The sequence below is a fragment of the Canis lupus genome, chromosome 20, assembly GCF_048164855.1.
Source record: "Canis lupus baileyi chromosome 20, mCanLup2.hap1, whole genome shotgun sequence".
NCBI lineage: Eukaryota > Metazoa > Chordata > Mammalia > Carnivora > Canidae > Canis > Canis lupus.
In genome coordinates, this window is record NC_132857.1 from 26,655,329 (window position 1) to 26,681,147 (window position 25,819).

The following is a 25,819-nucleotide window of genomic DNA, read 5'->3' on the forward strand; positions in this document are numbered from 1 at the left end:
ACTCCTCTTCCACTACCTTGTTCATTTTCCAGAGTCAGGAGTCTTTCATATTCCATCACCCTCTCAGATATTTTCCACTCATTTTCTCTCCTTTTCCCTTTAATCCCTTTCACTATTTTTATATTCCCTGTATGAGTGAAACCATATAATGATTGTCCTTATCCAACTGACTTACTTCACTCAGCATAATACCATCCACTTCTATCCATGTTGAAGCAAATGGTGAGTATTCAACATTTTTAATGGCTGAGCAATATTTCATTGTATATATAGACCACATCTTCATTATCCATTTATCCTTCGATGGACAGCGAGGCTCCTTCCACAGTTTGGCTATTGTGGACATTGCTGCTATAAACATTGTGGAGCAGGTGTCTCAGGTTTCACTGTATCTGTATCTTTGGGGTAAATCCCCAGTAGTAAAATTGCTAGGTCATAGGGGAGTTCCATTTTTAACTCTTTGAGGAATCTTTACACAGTTTTCCAGAGTGACAGTACCAGTTCATATTCCCACCGACAGTGCAAGAGGGTTCCCCTTTCTCCACATCATCTCCAACATTTGTTGTTTCCTGTCTTGTTAATGTTCACCATTCTCACTGATGTGAGGTGGCATCTCATTGTGGTATTGATTTTTATTTTCCTGATGGCAAGTGATAAGGAGCATTTTTGCATGTGCTTGTTGGCCATGTGTATATCTTCCTCTGTGAAATTTGTGTTCATGCTTTTGCCCATTTCATGATTGGATTATTTGTTTCTTTGCTGTTGAGTTTAGTAAGTTCTTTATAGTTCTTGGATTCTAGCCCTTTATCTGATGTGTCATTGGAAAATATCTTCTCCCATTCTGTAGGTTGTCTTTGAGTTTTGTTGACTGTTTCTTTTGCTATTCAGAAGCTTTTTATCTTGATGAAGTCCCAATAATTCATTTTTGCTGTGTTTCCCTTGCCTTCATAGATGTATCTTGCACGAAGTTACTGTGGCCAAGTTCAAAAAGGGTGTTGCCTATGTTCTCCTCTAGTATTTTGATGGATTCTTTTCTCACATTTTGATCTTTCATTCATTTTGAGTTTATCTTTGTGTATGGTGTAAGAGAATGGTCCAGTTTCATTCTTCTGCACGTAGCCATCCAATTTTCCCAGCACCAATTATTGGAGAGACTGTCCTTTAACCAGTGGATACTCTTTCCTGCTTTGTTGAATATTGGTTGATTAAAGAGGTGAGGGCTCATTTCTGGGTTCTCCATTCTGTTCCATTGATCTATGTGTCTGCTTTTGTGCCAATACCACACTGTTTCAATGATCAGAGTTTCATAGTACAAATTGAAATCCAGCATTGTGAAGCCCCCAGCTCTGGTTTTCTTTTTCAGTGTTCCCCTGGCTATTTGGGTCTTTTCTGATTCCACAAAAATCTTAAGATGATGTGTTCCAACTCTCTGAAGAAAGTCCATGGTGTTTTGATAGAGATTGTATTGAACATGAAAATTGCCCTGGGTAGCATACACATTTTCCCAATATTAATTCTTCCAATCCATGAGCATGGAATATTTTTTCCATCTCTTTGTGTCTTCCTCAATTTCTTTCAGAAGTGCTTATAGTTTTTAGGGTATAGATCCTTTACCTCTTTGCTTAGGTTTATTCCTAGGTATCTTATGTTTTTGGGTGCAATTGTAAGTGGGATTGATTCCATTCCTTAATTTCTTTTTCTTCAGTCTCATTGTAACTGTATAGAAAAGCCACTGATTTCTGGGCATTGATTTTGTATGTTGTCACACTACCAAATTGCTGTATGAGTTCTAGCAATCTTGGGGTGGAGTCTTTTGGGTTTTCTATGTACAGTATCATGTCATCTGTGAAGATGGAGACTTTGCCTTCTTTTTGCCATTTTGAATGCCTTTTATTTCTTTTTGTTGCCTGATTGCTGAGGCTAGGGCTTCTAGTATTGTGTTGAATAGCAGTGTTCAGAGTGTACATCCCTGTCTTGTTCCTGATCTTAGGGGAAAGGTTCCCAGTGTTTCCCCACTGAGAATGATATTTGCTGTGGGCTTTTTTGTAGATGGCTTTTAAGATGTTGAGGAATGTTCCTTCTAACCTTACACTCTGAAGAGTTGTGAACAGGAATGGATCCTGTATTTTGTCAAATGCTTTCTCTGCATCTATTGAGAGGATCATATGGTTCTTGTTTTTTCTCTTGTTGATATGATCTATCATGTTGATTGCTTTATGAGTGTTGAACCAGCCTTGCATCCCGGGGATAAATCCCAGTTGGTCATAGTGAATAATTTTCTTAATGTACTATTGGATCCTATTGGCTAGTATCCTGTTGAGAATTTTTGCATCTGTGTTCATCAAGGATATTGTTCTTTAATTCTCCTTTTTGGTGGGTTCTTTGTCTGGTTTTGGAATTAAGGTGTTGCTGGCCTCATAAAATGAGTTTGGAAGTATTCCATCCCTTTCTATCTTTAGGAACAGCTTTAGTACAATAGGTATTGTTTCTTCGTTAAATGTTTGATCGAATTGCCCTGGGAAGCCATCTGGCCCTGGGCTTTTGTGTTTTTGAAGGTTTTTGATGACTAGTAAATTTCCTCCCTGGTTATTGACCTGTTCAGGTTTTCTATTTCTTCCTGTTCCAGTGTTGGCAATTTGTGGTTTCCAGAAATGCATCCATTTCTTCTAGATTGCCCAATTTATTGACATATAGCTGCTCATAATGTTTTTAAAATCGTTTGTATTTCCTGAGTATTGGTTCTGATCTCTCCTTTTTCATTCATGATTTTGTTAATTTGAGTTTTTCTCTTTAGTTTTTAATAAGGCTGGCTAATGGTTTATCTATCTTATTAATTCTTTCAAAGAACCAACTCCTGGTTTTCTTGATTTGTTCTACAGTTATTCTGGTCTCTATTTCATTGAGTTCTGCTCAAATCTCTGTTAACTCTACTTCTGTTTGGTGTAGGTTTTATTTGCTGTTGTTTCTCCAGTTCCTTGAGGTGAGAGGTTAGCTTGTGTATTTTTTTTCTCCAATTTTTTGAGGGATGCTTGTTTTGCGATGTATTTCCCTCTTAGGACTGATTTTTCTGTATCTCAAAGATTTTGAATGGTTGTATCTTCATTTTAATTAGTTTCCATGAATCTTTTTAATTCTTCTCTAATTTCCTCATTGACCCTTTCATCTTTTCACAGGATGTTCTTTAACCTCCAAGTGTTTGAATTTCTTCCAAATTTCCTCTTGTGATTGAGTTCTAGCTTCAAAACATTGTGGTCTGAAAATATGCAGGGGACAGTCCTCATCTTTTGGTATCAGTTAAGGCCTGATTTGTGAACCACTATGTGGTCTATTCTGGAGAAAGTTCCATGTGCCCTTGAGAAGAATGTGTATTCAGTTGTGTTTTGATATAATATTCTGTAAATATCTGTGAAATCCATCAGGTCCAGTGTATCATTTAAAGCCCTTGTTTCTTTGGAGATGTGGTGCTTAGAAGATCTTTCATTTGCAGAAAGTGCCTTGTTGAAGTCACCAAGTATAAGTGTATTATTACCTAAGTATGTCTTAACTTTGGTTAATTGATTGATATACTTGGCAGCTCCCACATTAGGGGCTTAAATATTCATGATCGTGAGGTACTGTTTTTGGATAGACCCTTTAAGTATGATATAGGGTCCCTCTTTGTCTCTCACTTAAGGATTTTTAATTCTTAGTATCATTTTCTCTTGACTTATAAGTTCTTTAAATGTATATTTCTTAATTTCCAAATGTATGTGATTTTATTTTATTTTATTTTTATTTTTTTATTGGAGTTCAATTTGCCGACATATAGCATAACAACCCAGTGCTCAAATGTATGTGATTTTAAAGCTACTTTTAACATGTACTTATGACATTCATTTTGACCTAGAGCATGCTTATAATTCTTAGGAGTTATATATGGAAAAATAATGCTGTACAATAAATCTCTACAAAACTAAGTGGCTTATAATAATAAGCTTTTATTTAGCTTGTGTGTCTTGACTAGATTTCTCAGATTTCTGGAGGGTAGCTGGTTATCATTTTATTTGTAACGAACTTCATTTGGAGTGGATTGGATGATTAGCCTAACTCTAGTCCACATATTTTTCATCTTCTGACAAGTTCTTATGATGATATCAGTGGACAAGAGAGAAAATAGAAACATACCAAAGCAGGGCAAAATTTAAATGCCCAAGTTAACATGTGAGTGAACTGGAGTTCACCTTTTTATTCAGAAGAACAGCAAAAGATCGAGGAAGAGCTAAAGTACTAGGTTATTAATGCAATCAATCTACTCAGCAAGTTACCAGTCTTATAAATATTTTTGAAGCTTGCTTATAAGTAAGTGATCAGTTTCTATAAATTACCTACACATCTTAAAAGACTAGTCTATTTGAAAGATGTACAAAATTCAGAAATATCTATCATATCAAACTTTAAAAATTTACAGAAGTATTTATATCTGGGTTACTTACTTTTACTTAGTTACTTACTTATTTTCCAGGTGATTGAGATATAATTGAAACATAACATTGTATAAGTTTTATCTATACAAAACAATTTGATATATGTATATGTTGTAAATGATTTTGCATTAAATTTACATAACATCATTACCTCATATAGTTACAATGATTTTTTTTTCTTATGAGGACAATTTTTAAGATCTGCTCTCTTAACAATTTTCAAATACACAATACAGGGATCCCTGGGTGGCTCAGTGGTTTAGCTCCTGCCTTTGGCCCAGGGCGCGATCCTGGAGTCCCTGGATGAGATCCGAGTCGGGCTCATGGCACAGAGCCTGCTTCTGTCTCTGCCTCTCTCTCTCTATCATGAATAAATAAATAAATAAATCTGAAAAAAAGAAAAAAAGTTATCAGTTTAAAAAACAGATATACAATACAGTATTTTTAACAATTGTCACTATGTTGCACATTATAGTCTCATGACATTGAATTTATAACTGGCAATTTGTATATTTGACCCTGCTTCATTCATTTTGCCTATCCCTTATCCTTCATCTCTGGTAACCATCAATCTGTTCTATCTATGACTAGGTTTTGTTAATTTGTTTCTTTGTTTTAGATTCCACATATAGTAAGATCATATAGTATTTGTCTTTCTCTATCTGACTTATTTGACTTAGCATAATGCCCTAGAAGATGACCTATGTTGTCCTAAGTGACAGGATTTCCATCTTTTCTATGGCTAAGTAATAGCCCATTGTGTGTATTACACACATATCCATGCACATAGTTTCCCATTTTATATCTTTTTACTGTTTTATATTCTTGCCTCTTTTATTATAGGTGAATTAATCACATAAGTATGGTGTTATTTCTGGGCTTTCAATTCTGTCCTATTGATCTATGTGTCCATTTTGTGGCCATATCATATTGTTTTTATTTATTTCTCTCTCTTTTGATTATCTCTCTCTTTCTCTTTCTTTCTCTATATCACGTCATCTTTATTCATTATCCATTTATGGACACTTAGGTTGTTCCTATGTCTTGGTTATTGCAAAGAATGCTGCAATATCTCTTTGAGATAATGATCTTAATTCCTTCAAATATATATCCAGAAGTGAAATTTCTCTATCATATGGAGGTTCTATTTTTAATTTTTGATGAACTCCCATAGTGTGTTTAATAATGGTGGTCAATTACTTTTAAATCAACAGTGTGCAAGGGTTCTCTTGTTTCCACCTCCTTCATAGCTATTGCTGTCTTGTCTTTTAGATAATAGTCATTCTAACAAGTAAAAAGTGATATCTCACTGTGATTTTGATTTGCATTTACTTGATGGTTAGTGATGTTGAGCATCTTTTCATGTGTCTGTTGGCCATCTGTTTGTTTTCTTTGGGGGAAAAGATGCTTATTCAAGATTTCTGCCCATTTTTAATTGGATTACTTAGTTCTTAGGTTTTGCTGTTGAGCTGTAGGAGTTCTTCATGCATTTTGGATAGTAACCTTTTATTGGTTATATCATTTGCCAATATCTTCACCCATTAAATAGGTTGCTTTTTTGTTTTGTTGACAATTTATTTCACTGTGAATAATCTTTTTAGTTTAATGTAGTCCCAAATATTTATTTTTCCTTTTGTTTCTTTCACCTGAGGAGATAGACCCATAACATATTAATAAAGTCAATTTCCAATAAATTACTGCTTGTTTTCATTCAGGAGTTTTCAGTTTCAGATCTTATATTTAGATATTAACCAATTTTGATTTTATATTTGTGTAAAGCATAAGAAAGTGGCTCAGTTTCATTTTTCACAGGTAGCTGTCCAGTTTTTCCAACACAATTTATTGAAGAGACTATTATTTTTCCATTTTATATTCTTGCTTCTTTTGTGATAGATGAATTAATTATATAAGTATAGTTTTGGGGATCCCTGGGTGGCGCAGCGGTTTGGCGCCTGCCTTTGGCCCAGGGCGTGATCCTGGACACCCGGGATCGAATCCCACATCGGGCTCCCGGTGCATGGAGCCTGCTTCTCCCTCTGCCTGTGTCTCTGCCTCTCTCTCTCTCTCTGTGACTATCATAAATAAATGAAAATTTAAAAAAAAAGTATAGTTTTGTTCATGGGCTTCAGTTCTGTTCTATTGATCGATGTATCCTTTTTTTGTGGCAATATGCTGTTTTGCTTAGTATAGATTTGTAAGATAGTTTAAAATCTGTGATCACAATACTTTCATCTTTGTTCTTTCTCAAGATTGTTTTGGTTATTAGGGGTCCTAATAATTCCATAAAAAATTTGTGATTATTTGTTCTAGTTCCATGAAAAATACTACAGGGATTTTGATAGAAATTGCATCAAAACTGTACATTACTTTGGGTAATAGAGCATTTAAAACATATTAACTCTTGTGATCCATAAACATGGTTTCCATTTATTTGTGTCACCTTTAATTTCTTTCATTTATGTCCTATAATTTTCATAATACAGGTCTTTCACCTCCTTGGTTAAATTTACTCCTAAGTAGTTTATATTTTTTGATGCAATTTTAAATGGGATTTAATTGTTTTCTCTTTCTGGTGTTTTGTTATTAGAATATAAAAATCCAACAGATTTCTGCATGTCTGTCTTTTTACAGTTTTACTAAGCTTATTTATTATTTCTAATAGTTTTTTGGTGTAGTCTTTAAGGTTTATATACTATCATCTCACATGGAAATACTATCATCTATCTATCTATCATCTATCTATTATTTTATTTATTTATTTATTTCAAGTTTGGATTTTTTTTCCTTTTTCTTGTCTGATTGCTGTGTCTATAGCCTCCTATAGACACAGCAATTCCAGCAGCACAGACCCCGGATACCAGGGCGCCAAGCTGACACAGCCCAGATTCTGCATTCCTCCGTGGACAGGCTGAGGTGGGGAGGGCACAGATCAGCGAGGATTCTCCTGCTGCCAGGTGCCCCCAAGCTGTGTAGATCAGCACCCACCGCCCTCAGAGCATACAGGCCACTGTGGACTGGGAGACTGCGGTAGTTACTGCTGGACCTGGCTACAGAGCTGGAGAGCTGGCCACCGCCAGTGTTGTTGTCCCTCCTAGGGTCACCCAGTGCCTGGGAAGGAGCTGGGCCACCGTGGACCAGGAGACTCACAAGATAAACAGCTTGCACTGACCTGAGCACCTGGCAGGGGCAGGGCAGCACCCCAGGAGCACACACTTGAAAATCAGCACAGTAGGCTCCTCCCCCAGAAGACTAGCTGGAAGGACAGGGGAAGAGCAAGTTCTTGACCTAGCAGCGCTGGAAAGCTCTGGGAGAAGTCGAGGGATTTACAGTATAAAGAACCAGAGGATACCCCCACCTTCTTTGTATTTTTCCTTGTTCTTGGTTTTTTCTTTTCTTTCTTACTTTTCCAATACAACTAGTTTTTAGCAACTCTTCACGGAACAAAATGTTTGGAAAGAAGAAGTCATCACACACACAAAAAAATCAGAAACAGTACGCTTCCACAGAGTTACAGAATTTGGATTAAAATTTGATGTCATAAAGCCAATTCATAAGCACAATATAAAGCTACTGGTGGCTCTGGAAAAAAAGCATAAAGGATTCAAGAGATTTCATGACTGCAGAATTTAGATCTAATCAGGCTGAAATTAAAAATCAATTAAATGAGATGCAGTCCAAACTGGAGGTCGTAATGATGAGGGTTAATGAAGTAGAAGAAAGTGTGAGTGACATAGAAGACAAGTTGATGGCAAGGAAGGAAACTGAGGAAAAAAGAGAAAAACAATTAAAAGACCATGAGGAAAGGTGAAGGGAAAAATGACAGCCTCAGAAGGAAAAAACTACGTTAAATTGGGGTTCCAGAGAGTGCCGAGAGGGAAAGAAGGCCAGAAGGCGTATTTGAACAAATCATAGGTTAGAACTTCCCTAATTTGGGGAGGAAAAAGGCATTCAGATGCAGGGGAAAGAGAGGTCCCCCTCTAAAATCAATAAAAAATGTTCAGCACCTCAATATTTAATAGTGGAACTTTCAAATTCCAAAGATAAAGAGAAAATCCTTAAATAAACAAGAGGCAAGAGATTTCTAACCTATAGGGGGATAAATATTAGATTAACAGCAGACCTTTCCACAGATACCTGACAATCCAGAAAGGGCTGGGAGGATATATTCAGGGTCCTAAATGAAAAGAACATGCAGCCAAGAATACTCGATCCTGCAAGGCTCTCATTCAGAATAGAAGGAGTGATAAGAGCTTCCAAGATAGACAAAACAAAAGAATATGTGACCACCAAAACAGATCTGCAAGAAATATTAATGGGGACCCTGTAAAATAAAGAGGAGGCCCAAAGAAATACTCCACAAAACAGAGACTGAATAGGTATTATGATGACACTAGATTCATATCTTTCAATAGTAACTCTGAACATGAATGGGCTTAATAATCCCATCAAAAGATGCAGGGTTTCAGACTGGATAAAAAAGCAAGACTCATCTATTTGCTGTCTATAACAGACTCATTTTAGAGCTAGGACACCTCCAGCCTGAAAATTAAAGTTTGGAGAACCATTTACCATTCAAATGGAACTCAAGAAAAAGCAGGGGTAGCAATCCTCATATCATATAAATTAAAGTTGGTCCAAAGACTGTAGTAAGAGGTGAAGGGGGACACTATATCATACTTAAAAGATCTATCCAACTAGAGGACCTCAAAATCATGAATATTTATGCTCCTAATGTGGGAACTGACAAGTATATCAATCAACTAATAACCAAAGTTAAGCCACACTTAGATAATAATACACCAATACTGGGAGACTTTAACACGGCACTTTCTGTAAATGACTATTTTCTAAGCACAACATCTCCAAAGACACAAGAACATTAAATGATACACTGGACCACATGGATTTCACAGATATTTACAGAACATTGCATCCAAACGCAACTGGATACACATTCTTCTCAAGTGCACATGGAAATTTCTCCAGAATAGACCACATACTGGGTCACAAATCAGGCCTTAACTGATACCAAAAGATTGGGATTGTCCCTACATATTTTCAGACCACAATACTTTGAAACTAGAACTCAAACAAAGAAGAAATTTGGAAGGAATTCAAACATGTGGAGGTTAAAGAGCAACCAGCTAAAAGATGAGTGGGTCAACCAGGAAACTAGAGAAGACTTAAAAAGATTCATGAAACTAATGAGAATGAAGATACAACCTTTGAAAATCTTTGTGATACAGCAAAATCAGTCCTAAGAGGGAAATACATCACAATTCAAGAATCCCTCAAAAAATTGGAAAAACTCAAATACAAATGCTAACCTTGAATGTAAAGGAACTGGAGAAAGAAAAGCAAATAAAACCTACACACAGTGAAGATGACACTTAGTAAAAACCTATACCCAGCAAGAGAGTTAAACATTTGAGAAGAACTAAATGAAATAGAGACCAGAAAACCTGTAGAACAGTTAAACAAAACCAGGAGTTGGTTCTTTGAAAGAATTAATAAGATAGATAAACTATTAGCCAGCCTTATTAAAAACAAAAGAGAAAAGACTCTAATTAATAAAATCATAAATGAAAAAGGAGAGATCACAACCAATACCCAGGAAATACAAACGATTGTAAAACATATTATGAGCAGGTATACGCCAATAAATTAGGCAATCTAGAAAAAATGGATGCATTTCTGGAAAACCACAAACTAAAAACTGAAAAAGGAAGAAATAGAACACCCAAGAGGCCAATAACAAAGGAGGAAATTGTGCCAGTCATCAAAAATCTCCAAAGACACAAGCCCAGGGCCAAATGGCTTCCCAGGGCAATTTTTTTTTTAATTTTTTTTTTAATTTTATTTATGATAGTCGCACAGAGAGAGAGAGAGAAGCAGAGACATAGGCAGAGGGAGAAGCAGGCTCCATGCACCGGGAGCCTGACGTGGGATTCGATCCCGGGTCTCCAGGATCGCGCCCTGGGCCAAAGGCAGGCGCCAAACCGCTGCGCCACCCAGGGATCCCTTCCCAGGGCAATTTTACCAAACTTTTAATGAAGAAACAATACCTATTCTACCTAACCTGTTCTGAAAGATACAACGGGATGGAATACTTACAAACTTGTGTTACTAGGCGAGCATCACCTTAATTCTAAAACCATGCAAACACCACAACAAAAAAGGAATATTACAGACCAATATCCCTGATGAACTCAGAAGCAAAAATTCTCAACAAGATACTAGCCAATAGGATACAAAGTACATTTTTTTCTTTTTTCTTATTTTATTTTATTTTATTTTATTTTATTTTATTTTATTATTGGAGTTGGGTTTGCCAACATTTAGCATAACATGCATTGCTCATCCCCCCAGGAGCTACCTTAGTGCCCATCACCTAGTCACCCCAAACCTACTCCCTTTCCACTACCCCTTGTTCATTTCCCAGAGTAAGGTGTCTCTCATGTTTTTCACCCTCACTGATATTTTCACTCATTTTCTCAACTTTCCCTTTACTCCCATCCACATATTTTTATATTCTCCAAATGCATGAGATCATATAATGTTTGTCCTTCTCTGATTCACTTATTTCACTCAGCATAATACCCTCCAGGTCCATCCACACCGAAGCAAATAGTGGGTATTTGTCATTTCTAATGGCTGAGTAATATTCCATTGTATACATAGACCACATCTTCTTTATCCATTCATCTTTCGATGGACACCGAGGCTCCTTCCACATTTGGCTATTGTGGACATTGCTGCTATAAACATCGGGGGCAGGTGTCCCGGTGTTTCACTGCATCTATCTTTGGGGTAAATCCCCAGCAGTGCAATTGCTGGGTCGTAGGGCAGGTCTATTTTTAACTCTTTGAAGAACCTCTACACAGTTTTCCAGAGTGGCTGCACCATTTCACATCCCCACCAACAGTACAAGAAGGTTCCCCTTTTCCACATCCTCTCCAACATTTGTGGTTTCCTGCCTTGGTAATTTTCCTCATTCTCACTGGTGTGAGGTGGTATCTCATTGTGGTTTTGATTTGTATTTCCCTGATGGCAAGGGATGCGGAGAATTTTCTCATGTGCTTGTTGGCCATGTCTATGTCTTCCTCCATGAGATTTCTGTTCATGCCTTTCACCCACTTCATGACTGGATTGTTTGTTTCTTTGCTGTTGAGTTTAATAAGTTGTTTATAGATCTTGGATACTAGCCCTTTATCCTATACATCATTGCAAATATCTTCTCCCATTCTGTAGGTTGTCTTTGAGTTTTGTTGACTGTATCCTTTGCTGTGCAAAAGCTTCTTATCTTGATGAAATCCCAATAGTTCATTTTTGCTTTTGTTTCTCTTGCCTTCATGGATGTATCTTGCAAGAAGTTACTCTGGTCAAGTTCCAAAAGGGTGTTGCCTTCAGGCCTCTAGGATTTTGATGTAATCTTGTCTCACATTTAGATCATTCATTCATTTTGAGTTTATCTTTTTGTATGATGAAAGAGAATGGTCTGGTTTCATTCTTCTGCATGTGGATGTCCAATTTTCCCATGCACCTTTTATTGAAGAGACTCTTTTTTCCAGTGGATAGTTCTCCCTGCTTTGTTAAATATTAGTTGACCGAAGTTGAGGGTCCACTTTGGTATTCTCTATTTTGTTCCATTGATCTATGTCCGATTTTGTACAACCTGAAATCTGGCATTGTGATGCTTCCAGCTCTGTTTTTTTTTTATATTCTCCTGGCTATTCAGGGTCTTTACTGGTTCGAAACAAATCTTAAGGTGATTTGTTCCAACTCTCTGAACCTCTTTGGTTAGGTTTATTCCTAGTTTTCCTGTGCTTTTGGGTGTAATTGTAAATGCGATTGACTCCTTAATTTCTCTTTCTTTGGTCTCATTGTTAATGTAGAGAAATGCCACTGATTGTGAGGCGTTGATTTTGTATCCTGCCACATTGAAAATTGCTGTATCAGTTCTAGCAATCTTGGGGTGGAGTCTTTTGGGTTTTCTATGTACAGTATCATCTCATCTGCAAGAGGGACTTCTTCTTCGCCCATTTGAATGCCTTTTATTTCTTTTTGTTGCCTGATTGCTGAGGCTAGGACTTCTAATACTATGTTGAATAGCAGTGGTGAGAGTGGTATCCCAGTGGTGTTCCTGATCTTAGGGGAAAGGCTCCCAGTGTTTCCCCATTGAGAATATTTGCTGTGGGCTTTTCGTAGATGGCTTTTAAGATGTTGAGGAATGTTCTCTCTATCCCTACACTCTGAAGAGTTTTGATCAGGAATGGATGCTGTATTTTGTCAAGTGCTTTCTCTGCATCTATTGAAAGGATCATATCGTTCTTGTTTTTTCTCTTGTTGATGTGATCTATCAGGTGGACTGTTTTACCAGTGTTGAATCAGCCGTACACACTGGGGATAAATGCCATGGGACATGGTAATAATCTACTATTAAGTAGATTTAAGTAGATTAAGTAGATTTTGCATCAGTGTTCATCAGGGATATTGGTCTATAACTCTCCTTTTTGGTGGAGTCTTTGCCTGGCTTTGGAATTAAGGTGATGTTGGCCTCATAAAAGAGTTGGAAGTATTCCATTCCTTTCTATCCTTTGGAACAGCTTTAATAGAAGAGGTATTGTTTCTTCTTTAAACTTTTGATGGAATTGCCCTGGGAAGCCATCTGGCCCTGGGCTTTTGTGTCTTGGGAGATTTTTTTGATGACTTCTTCAGTTTCCACCCTGGTTATTGGCCTGTTCAGGTTTCTATTTCTTCCTTTTCCAGTTTTGGTAGTTTGTGGTTTTCCAGAAATGCGTCCATTTTTCAAGATTGCCTAATTTATTGGCATAAAGCTGCTCATAATAAGTTTCTAAATCGTTTGTATTTCCTTGGTTTTGGTGGTGATCTCTCCTTTCTCATTCATGATTTTATTAATTTTAGACTTTTCTGTCTTCTTTTTAATAAGACTGGCTAGTGGTTTATCTACCTTATTAATTATTTCAAAGAACCAACTCCTGGTTTTCTTGATCTGTTCCACAGTTCTTCTGGTCTCTTTTTCTTTGAGTTCTTCTCGAATGCTTATTAATTGTCTTTTTCTGCTGGGTTAAGGTTTCATTTGCTGTTCCTTCTCCAGCTCCTTTAGGTGCAAGGTTAGCTTTTGTATTTGAGATATTTCCAGTTATTGGATGGATGCTTGTATTGTGAATTATTTCCATCTCAGGACTGCTTTTGCTGTATCCCAAAGATTTTCAATGGTTGTATATTCATTCTCATTAGTTTCCATGAATCTTTTTAATTTTTCCCTAATTTCCTGGTTGACCCTTTCATCTTTTAGCAGGATGGTCCTTAACCTCCATGTGTTTGAAATCCTTCCAAACATTTTCTTGTGTTTTAGTTCTAATTTCAAAGCATTATTCTCTGAAAATATGCAGGAGACAATTCCAATCCTTTGGTATCAGTTAAGACCTGTTTTGTGACCCAGTATGTGGTCTATTCTGGAGAAAGTTCCATATGCGCTTCAGAAGAATGTGTTCAGTTGCATTTGGATGTAAATTTCTGCAAATATCTGTGAAATCCATATTGTCCAGTGTATAATTTAATGGTCTTGTTTCTTTGGAGATGTTTTTTTTTTTTTTTTTTAGAAAATGTATCAATTGTAGAAAGTGCCATATTGAAGTCACAAGTAGAAGTATATTATTATCTAAGTATGTCTTAACTTTGGTTATTAATTGATTGATATACTTGGCAGCTCCCACATTCGGGGCATAAATATTCATGATTGTGAGGTCCTCTAGTTGTATAGATCCTTTATGTATGATATAGTGTTCCTCTTCACCTCTTACTACAGTCTTTGGGATCAACTTTAATATATATGATATGAGGATTGCTACCCCTCCTTTCTTTTGAGGACCATTTCAATGGTAAATTGTTCTCCAAACTTTCATTTTCAGGTTGTAGGTGTCCTAGGTCTAAAATGAGTCTCCTATAGACAGCAAATAGATGGGTCTTGCTTTTTTATCCAGTCTGAAACCCTGAGCTTTTTGATGGGGTCATTAAGCCCATTCACATTCAGAGTTACTTTTGAAAGATATGAATTTAGTTTCATCATGATACCTATTCAGTCCTTGTTGTGGATTATTTATTTGGGCTTCCTCTATATTGTCTAGTGTCCCTCTTAATATTTCTGGCAGAGCTCATTTGGTGTTCACATATTCTTTCAGTTTCTGCCTATCTTGGAAGTTCTTTATCTCTCCTTCTATTCTGAATGAGAACCTCACTAGATAATGTATTCTTGGGTGCAGGTTCTTCTCATTTAGGACCCTGAATATATCCTGCCAGTCCTTTCTGGCCTGCCAGGTCTCTGTGGAGAGGTCTGCTGTTAACCTAATGCTTCGCCCCATAAAAGTTAGAGATTTCTTGTTTCTTGCTGCTTTAAGGATCTTCTCTTTATCTTTTGAATTTGGAAGCTTCACTCTTAAATGTCAAGGTGTTGAGCAGTTTTTATTGATTTTAGGGGGGGATCCCTCTATCTCCTGCACCTGAATGCCTGTTAACCTCCCAAGTTAGGGATGTTCTCAGCTATGATTTTTTCAAATACACTTTCTGCTCCTCTGTCCTTTTTGGCGCCTTCAGGAACCCCAATTAAATGTAGATTTTTCCTTCTGAGGCTGTCATTTATTTCCCTTAACCTTTCCTCATGATCTTCTGTTTTCTTCTTTTTTTCCTCAGTTTCCTTCCTTGCCATCAACTTGTCTTCTATATCACTCACTCTTTCTTCTGCCTCATTAAACATCATCATTAGGACCTCCTGTTTTGATTGCATCTCATTTAATTGGTTTTTAATTTCGGCCTGAATAGATCTAAATTCTGCAATCATGAAGTCTCTTGAATCTTTTATGCTTTTTTTCCAGAGCCACCAGTAGTTTTATAGTTGTGCTTCTTAATTGGCTTTCTGACATTGAATTGTAATTCAGATTTTGTAACTGTGGGAGAGAGTACTATTTCTGATTCTCTCTTTTGTGGTGAGTTTTTCCTTCTAGTCACTTTGCTCAGTGAAGAGTGGCTAAAGAGAAGTTGTACTGGAAAAAGAGAAAAACAGAGCAAAAAGGTGGGGGGGAAACAAACAGAAAACAAAACACCAAGGGGGCGGGTATCCTCTGATTCTATATACTCTATGTCCCTAGCCTTCCCCTGGAACTTTCCATCACTGCTTGGACAATAATTTACTTTTTCCCTGTCCTTCCAACTGGTCTTCTGAGATACAGGCCTACTGTGCTGACTCTCAGGTGTGTGCACCTGGGAGAGCTGTGTGGTCCCCTGCCAGTTGTGCAGCTCAGTGGGAGCTGTTTATCCTGTAAGGCCCTGGTTCCCGGAGGCCCTGCTCAGTCCCAGGTACAAGGTGACACCAGGAGAAATAACAACAGTGGCAGCTGCCAGCCTCCCAGCTCTGGAGTCAGCTCCTGCAGTAACTAAGAAAGCTCCCATCCCGCAGGGGCCTGGATGCTCTGGGGGTGGGGGGCGCTGACCTGCACAGCTTAGGGTCACCTGGCGGCAGGAGCGTCCTTGTTGCCCTGTGTCCCTCTGGCCTCTGCCTCTCCCGAGGGTAGCGGGGGATCTTGGGTTGTGTCCCCCAGTGCCCGGAGCTCTGGGGCCTGCACGGCTGGAATCGTGATCCTGGGCCATGCAGCTCCCTCCGCGTGGAGCCCTTGTGTGAGCCACCACCTGAGCTGCTCCCAGGCCCCACCAGTTGTGCTTTCCAGCCCCTTAGGGAACTCGGCCCGCAGTGTGTGGCCTGCTCTCCCCTGGGGCACAGTTCCTCTGTTAGTGACCCTGGGAGCCAGAGGACATCACTGCCCCTCCTGGGATCCTGCCCGAGTTCCCTGGGAGTTTACACATTCAATGCACCTTTCCATCCAGGAAGATTGGTAAATTTTCCACTTCTCCAGGCCTGAGTTTTCCTGTCCTTGGCACACGCACAGCCCGGTCTTAGCCCGGCTCCTTGCGGGGGCTCCTACCTCTTGGATGCCTTTTGTTTATTTTTTTTGCGCCTTCCTACCTTGATAGAAGCATGAACTCTTCTCACTGTAGCAATCCAGCTGTTCTCTCTTTAAAATCTCAGGCCGAATTGAAAGGTTTTCAGGATGATTTGAAAGTTATCTAGGTAAATTGGTGGAGACAGGTGACTTGGGAACCCTACTCCTCCACCATCTTGCTCTGCCACCATCCAACAGTAAATTAAGAAGTTTATTCACCATAACCAAGTGGTATTTATCCCTGGTATGCAAGGCTGGTTCAACACTCGTAAAACAATCAGTGTGATAGATCATATCAACAAAAGAAAAAAAACAAGAACCATATGATCCTCTCAATAGATGCAGAGAAAGCATTTGACAAAAAACAGCATCCATTCCTGATCACAAATCTTCAGAGTGTAGGGTTAGAGGGAACATTCTTCAACATCTTAAAAGCCATCTACAAAAAGCCCACAGCAAATATCATTCTCAGTGGGGAAAGACTGAGAGTCTTCCTCTAAGATCAGCAACAAGACTAGGGATGCCCACTCTCACCACTGCTATGCAACATAGTATTAGAAGTCCTTGCCTCAGCAATCAGGCAACAAAAAGAAATAAAAGGCTTTCAAATTGGCAAAGAGGAAGGCAAAGTCTCCATCATCACAGATGACATGATACTGTACATAGAAAACCCAAAAGACTCCACCCAAGATTGCTAGAACTCATACAGCTTTTGGCAGTGTGACAGCATAGAAAGTCAATGCCCAGAAATCAAAGGCATTTTTATACAGTAACAATGAGACTGAAGAAAGAGAAATTAAGGAATCAATCCCATTTACAATTGCACCCAAAAGCATAAGATACCTAGGAATAAACCTAACCAAAGAGGTAAAGGATCTATACGTGAAAAACTACAGAGAACTTCTGAAAGAAATTGAGGAAGACACAAAGAGATGGAAAAATATTCCATGCTCATGGATTGGAAGAAGTAATATTGTTCAAATGTCAATGTTACTCAGGGCAATTTACATATTCAATGCAATCCCTATCAAAATACCATGGACTTTCTTCAGAGAGTTGAAACACATCATCTTAAGATTTGTGTGGAACCAGAAAAGACCCTGAATAGCCAGGGGAATATTAAAAAAAGAAAACCAGAGCTGGGGATATCACAATGCCAGATTTCAGGTTGTACTACAAAGCTGTGATCATTGAAACAGTGTGTACTGGCACAAAAGAGACACATAGATCAATGGAACAGAATAAAAAAACCCAGAAATTGGCCCTCAACTCTATGGTCAACTAATATTTGACAAAGCAGGAAAGACTATCCCCTGGAAAAAGGCCAGTCTCTTCAATAATTGGTGCTGGGAAAATTGGACAGCCACGTGTGGGAGAATGCAACTAGACCATTCTCTTACACCATACACAAAGATAAACTCAAAATGGGTGAAAGATTGAAATGTTAGACAAGATCCATCAAAATACTAGAGGAAAACACCCCTTTTGAACTTGGCCACAGTAACTTCTTGCAAGATACACCTATGAAAGCAAGGAAAACAAAAGCCCAATTGAATTATTGGGATTTCATCAAGATAAAAATGCTTCTGCACAGCAAAAGAAACAGCAAACTAAAAGACAACCTACAGAATGGGAGAAGATATTTGCAAATGGTATATCAGATAACAGGCTAGTATCCAAGATTTATAAAGAACTTATTAAATGCAACAGCAAAGAAGCAAACAATCCAAACCCGAAATGGGCAAAAGGCATTAACAGAAATTTCACAGAGGAAGCCATACACATGGCCAACAAGCAGCTGAGAAAATGTTCCACATCACTTGGTGTCACAGAAATACAAATCAAAACCACAATGAGAGGGGAATCCTTGGGTGGCTCAGCGGTTTGGCACCTGCCTTCAGCCCAGGGCATGATCTTGGAATCCCAGGATTGAATCCCATGTCGGGCTCCCTGCATGGATTCTGCCTCTCCCTCTTCCTGTGTCTCAGCCTCTCTCTCTCTCTCTCTCTCTCTCTCCCTCTCTCTCTCTCTCTTTCTCTCTCTCTTTCTGTGTGTCTCATGAATAAATAAATAAAATCTTAAAAAAAAACACAGTGAGATATCATCTCACACTAGTGAGAATGGTGAAAATTAACAGGGCTGGAAACAACAAATATTGGAGAGGATGTGGGGAAGGGGGAACTCTCTTGAAATTTTGGTGGGAATGTGAAATGATACAGCCACTCTGGAAAACTGTGTGGAGGTTCCTCAAAGAGTTAATAATAGAACTATCCTACAATCCAGCAATTGCATTGCTGGGGATTTACCCCAAAGATACAGATGCAGTGAAACGCCAGGACACCTGCACCCCAATGTTTATAGCAGCAATGTCCACAGTAGCCAAACTGTGGAAGGAGCCTCGGTGTCCATCAAAAGATGAACGGATAAGGGAGATGTGGTCTATGTATACAATGGAATATTACTCAGCCATTAGAAATGACAAATACCCACCTTTTGCTTCAACGTGGATGGAACTGGAAGGTATTATCCTGAGTGAAGTAATTCAATCGGAGAAGGACAAACATTATATGGTCTCATTCATTTGGGTCATATATAAAATAGTAAAGGGAATAAAGGAGAAATGAGAGAAAATGAGTAGGAAATATCAGTGAGGTTGACAGAACATGAGAGACACCTAAGTATGGGAAACGAGCAAGGGATGGTGGAAAAGGAGGTGTGCGGGGCTTGGGGGACTGCGTGATAGGCACTGACGGGGGCACTTGATGGGATGAGCACTGGGTATTATGCTATATGTTGGCAAATTAAACTCCAATAAAAAATATACAAAAAGAAAAAAATGGATTAAAGACCTAAAAGTAAAACAGGGAACCATAATAGTCCTAGAAGAGAATACAGGAAGTTACCCCTTTGACATGGATTGTAGCAATTTATTTCTAGATATGTCTCCTGTGGCCAAGAAAATAAAAGGGAAAATAAACTATTGGGGCTTCATTAAAATAAAAAGCTTCTCCACAGTTAAGGAAACAATCAACAAAATTAAAAGGCAATCTAGTGAATGGGAGAAGATATTTCCAATGACCTAAGAGGTTAGTATCCAAAATATCCAAAACATCCAAAAATCTTATAATACTCAACCACCAAAAAAAAAGAATAATCCAATTTTTAGAAGTGCAGAATATATAGAAAATACATTTTCCAAAGAAGACATACAGATGATCACAGACACATGAAAAGAGGCTCAACATCAATTTCTAAGTGCAAATCAAACCTGCAATGAGATGTTACACCTCAATCTGTCAGAATGGATAAAATCAACAATATAAGAAGAAATAGGTGTTGGAGAGGATGTGGAGAAAGGGGAACCTTCTTGCACTATTGGTGGGAATGTAAATAGGTGCAACAACTCTGGTATTTTTTAAAATTTTTAAAACAAGTGTAGAGGTTTTTCAAAAAGTTAAAAATAGAACTATCATATTATCCATCAATTACACTACTGGGTATTTACCCAAAGTATAATAATAATACTAATCCAAAGGTATACATGAAACCTGATGTTTGTAGCAGCCTTGTCTATTATAGTCAAATTATGGAAACAGCTCAAGTAATAAATGAATTGGTAAAGATGTTTCTTTTAAGTTTCAACTAGATTTTTAAATATTATGCACCATTACTTTAATATGATTCTGAGTATTTACTATTACTTATTACTTATAGACATACATTATGTGTCTTTTTATTAGTTATCATCCTTTCATTATCATGAGAAGAATACCCTTAGCATTTTTTAAGGCAGATCTAGCTGTGATGAACTCAGGAAACTTTTTTATTTAGGAAGATCTTTCTCACCTTCATTTTTGAAGAACAGTTTTTCCACCATGTTATTCTTTTTTAAAAATTGAAATTCAATTAGCTAACATATAGTACATCATTAGTTTCAGTTGTAATGCTCAATAATTTATCAGTTGTATATAACACCCAATGATCATCACATCATATGCCTTCCTTAATGCCCATCACCCAGTTACCCCATCCCCTCACCCACCTCCCCTCCAGCAACCCTCAGTTAGTTTCCTATAGGTAAGAGTCTCTTATGGTGTTTCTCCTTCTCTGATGACTTCCTATTCAGTTTTCCAGTATGTTATTCTTGATTGATAGTATTATTCTTTTAATGTTTTAAACCTGTTATCTCATTTCTTCTGGGCTGCAAAATTCCTGTTAAAAAATCTTCCTGTAGTCTTATCAATGGGGAGGGGAATGGGTTTTTTTGTATGTGACAGTTGCTCTTCTCCTGCTTTCATATTGCTCTTTATAATTTACTTTTGGCAATTTTTAAGATAATGTATTCAGTGCAACCAATATATGTGTCTAATGGGAATTCTAGAAGGAAAGAAGAATGGTGGTGAAATATTTAAATAGACAAATTAAAATTTGTTTTCACCTGAGAAATGTATCAAACTCACTTCAGATTGAAGAGGCTTAATAAATATGCAGCAGAATACAAACTAATCCCCTGATACAGTATGCTAAATCTGTAGAAAAGAAAACCAAAGATTTTAAAGGAGGCAGAGAGGAAAGCAAATTACAAATTACCTCAAATTGGTAGCAATTAGACACTCAACAGGAAGGAAAGTCAGAAGATAGTAGAATCATATTTTCAATATGATGAGAAATGTATTCTGCTGGATTTTTATTTTCTCTGATATTTTTTCTTTCTTTCCAGAACTTCTGTTGGACATATATTAAATTTCAACCATTCTCTTAAACTCTATTCCATTTTCCCTATTTCTTGGTCCCTGTATGCATTATTCTGTATAATTTCTTCACATTCAACTTCCAGTTAACTAAATTACTCTTTATTTCTGTCTGATGTTGTTGAATATTTCTGTTGATTTTTTCAGTTTTCTCATTTCTTACTTCAATATTTTTCTTTTCACATATGCTAGTTTATTTTTATATTTTCTTATTTTTACTGATAATTTTAGTCTTCCATTACATTTATTTTATTTTATTTTTTAAAGATTTTTTATTTATTTATTCATGAAAGAAAGTTATATACAGAGAGAGTCAGAGACACAGGCAAAGGGAGAGGCAGGCTCCACACAGGGAGAACTCGATCCTGGGTCTCAGACTGGATAAAAAAGCAGGACCCATCTATTTGCTGTCTACAACAGACTCATTTTAGACATAAGGACACCTACAGCCTGAAAATAAAAGGTTGGAGAACCATTTACCATTCAAATGGTCCTCAAAAGAAAGGAGGGGTAGCCATTCTTATATCAGATAAAGTAAAATTTATCCCGAAGACTGTAGTGAGAGATGAAGAGGGACACTATATCATACTTAAAGGATCTATCCAATAAGAGGACTTAACAATCATCAATATATATGCCCTGAATGTGGGAGCTGCCAAATATATAAATCAATTAATAACCAAAGTTAAGACATACTTAGATAATAATACACTTATACTTGGTGACTTCAATCTAGCACTTTCTACCCTCGATAGGTCTTCTAAGCACAACACCTCCAAAGAAACGAGAACTTTAAATGATACACTGGAACAGATGGATTTCACAGATATCTACAGAACTTTACATCCAAATGCAACTGAATACACATTCTTCTCAAGTGCACATGGAACTTTCTCCAGAATAGACCACATACTGGGTCACAAATCGGGTCTGAACCGATACCAAAAGATTGGGATCATCTCCTGCATATTCTCAGACCATAATGCCTTGAAATTAGAACTAAATCACAAGAGGTTTGGAAGGATTTCAAGCACATGGATGTTAAGGACCATCCTGCTAAAAGATGAAAGGGTCAACCAGGAAATTAAGGAAGAATTAAAAAGATTCATGGAAACTAATGAGAATGAAGATACAACCGTTCAAAATCTTTGGGATATAGCAAAAGCAGTCCTGAGGGGGAAATACATGGCAATAAATACAAGCATCCATCCAAAAACTGGAAAAAACTCAAATACAAAAGCTAACCTTGCACCTAAAGGAGCTAGAGAAAAAACAGCAAATAGATCCTACACCCAGCAGAAGAAGAGAGTTAATAAAGATTCGATCAGAACTCGATCCTGGGTCTCCAGGATCAGGCTCTGGGCTGAAGATGGCGTTAAACCGCTGACCCACCCAGGCTGCCCCACTACATTTATTTTAAAAAGCTTATTAAACTTACTTTTAAATATTATCTTTAGGTTTATTGCAATATGTGCATTCTCTCATTTCTGATTCTTATGCCCATTATTTTTGCTTGTTTTGCCATGTGCCTTTTTTTCTTATATGTTTTATCAGTTTTATTGAAATTTTATATATTTTTATGGATACTTGCTTTTAATTTTTTAATATTATTTTTAATTGTGGCTATTCTTTAAGGACTGATTTTTTTCATGGGTTCTTCTGAAGAAGTTTTGCATCATTAGTTTCTTCCGGGCACATGTACACTACCAACTTTAGACCACTTTAAATGAAAGAAAGAAAGAAAGAAAGAAAGAAAGAAAGAAAGAAAGAAAGAAAGAAAGAAAGAAAAAGAAAGACCATTACTGTGCCATAAGATTTTCTAATTCCATGAAAATAGAGTAAGGAAAGAAACCACCAACACTTCAGCTGGGGTCTTAATCCCAAATGTTTGGCTTGGAAGATGTGTGACATAATTGTCTTTTGGATTAAAGTTTAAGCAACAGGCCAAGCATATGATAAATAACATCTCTGTGGAAACACAAAATCACAACAAGAAATAATACAGTTTTCAGTCTATGGTCATAAAGGATACAAAAATACAGGATAAGTGAGAATGAAGATGAAGATATTGGGAAAGGTTTGCAATCAGCTGTGTGGCACCTGGTCAGAAGAATTTCCTAAGCCAATGAATAAAGATAAAGCTAGTAAGTAATACAGGTATCCTAATGCCAACACTACTGCTTCTAACCACCTTAATGCCCCACATTATGGAGAATGGTGAAAAATTGTAAGTTTTCCATACCATACTGTATAATTTCTAAAAAAAAAACAAAACAAAAAACAAACAAACCTTGTGTTCTGCAAAATTATACATATAAAGGGGATGTAAACCAAGGCTCTGTGGTATAATGGAGGTAAAGGCAAAAAGATATCCTCCTTATCAGGAGATTCAGGTGGCAAAGCAGCTGCTGGCTTTGCACACCATGCAGCCATGCAGGGGTAGGTGGATGGCTGTGACTCATTGATTTCAGTTGGATTTTTAGAGCACTATAAGCACAACTAAGACAAGGCACAAGGCCAAACTGAGCTAGAAGGTGAATTTCAAAAAGAAGCTACTCCATGGAGCATGTGTCCCCTACAGCTTGCTACATTTATGTTTCTGAATGTCCTTCCTACTTACTGCTATTAGTTGATGGCACAAAAAAAAAGTGCTCAGGAAAATCACATGTGATGGTAGTGTAAGGTATGTTGGTGTCTCCCTACAAAGTGTAATTCAACAAGTGTGTTTATTTGTAGAGCACCTAGTATGTGGCATGTGGTAATGTAGACCCAACTGTCTACAATTTTCACCATGGACGTACAAGTTATAGAGAAGTAAACTGAAGATTAAAGAGAAACAAAGTGGCTTGTCCCATGACCGAAAAGTGGCTGTGAACCCCTCTGATGTCTGCTTGCACATAAAGACTCACAGACTTTGTTCCCCACCTGGAATCCTTCCTAAGTTACCTTTAGTTTCTATACCAGTGTTCAAAAAATCATTTCATAAGAGGCATTTTCTCATGTGCATGTTGGCCATGTGTATGTCCTCCTCTGTGAAATTTCTGTTCATGTCTTTGCCCATTTCATGATTGGATTGTTTGTTTCTTTGCTGTTGAGTTTAATAAGTTCTTTATAGATCTTGGAAACTAGCCCTTTATCTGATATATCATTGCAAAAATCTTCTCCCATTCTGTAGGTTGTCTTTCAGTTTTGATGACTATTTCTTTTGCTGTGCAGAAGCTTCTTATCTTGATGAAGTCCTAATAATTCATTTTTGCTTTTGTTTCCCTTGCCTTCATGGATATATCTTGCAAGAAGGTGCTGTGACCAAGTTCAAAACGGCTGTTGCCTGTGTTCTCCTCTAGTATTTTGATGGATTCTTGTCTCACATTTAGATATTTCATCCATTTTGAGTTTATCTTTGTGTACGGCGTAAGAGAATGGTCCAGTTTCATTCTTCTACATGTGGATGTCCAAGTTTTCCAGCAACATTTATTGAATAGACTGTCCTTTTTCCAGTGGATAGTCTTTCCTGCTTTGTTGAATATCAGTTGACTATAGAGGTGAGGGCCCATTTCTGGGTTCTCTATTCTTTTTCATTGATCTATGTGTCTGGTGCCAGTACATACTGTTTTGATGATCACAGCTTTGTACTACAGCTTAAAATCCAGCATTATGATGCCCCTGGCTCTGGTTTTCTTTTTCAATATTGCCCTGGTTACTCAGGGTCTTTTCTGATTCCACACAAATATTAAGATGATGTGTTCCAACTCTCTGAAGAAAGTCCATGGTATTTTGATAGGGATTGCATTACATGTGTAAATTGCCCTGGGTAACATTGACATTTTCCCAATATTAATTCTTCCAATCCATGAGCATGGAATATTTTTCCATCTCTTTGTGTCTTCCTCAATTTCTTTTAGAAGTGTTCTATAGTTTTGAGGGTATAGATCCTTTACATCTTTGGTTAGGTTTATTCCTAGGTATCTTATGCTTTGCGTGCAATAGTAATGGAACTGATTCCTTAATTTCTCTTTCTTCAGTCTCAGTGTATAGAAATGCCACTGATTTCTAGGTATTGATTTTGTATCCTGCCACACTGCCAAATTGCTGTATGAGTTCTAGCAATCTTGGGGTGGAGTCTTTTGGGTTTTCTATGTACAGTATCATGTCATCTGTGAAGAGGGAGAGTTTCACTTCTTATTTGCCATTTTGAATGCCTTTTATTTCTTTTTGTTGCCTGATTGCTGAGGCTAGAACTTCTAATACTGTGTTGAATAGCAGTGGTGAGAGAGACATCCCTGTCTTGTTCCTGATCTTAGGGGAAAGGCTCCCAGTGTTCCCCCATTGAGAATGATATTTGCTGTGGGCTTTTTGTAGATAGCTTTTAAGATGCTGAGGAATGTTCCCTCAAACCCTATACTCTGAAGAGTTTTGATCAGGAATGGATGCTGTATTTTGTCAAATGCTTTCTCTGCATCTATTGAGAGGATCATATGGGTCTTGCTTTTTCTCTTGTTGATATGAACTATCAGGTGGATTGTTTTACCAGTGTTGAACCAGCCTTACATCCCAGGAATAAATCCCACCTGGTCATGGTGAATACTCT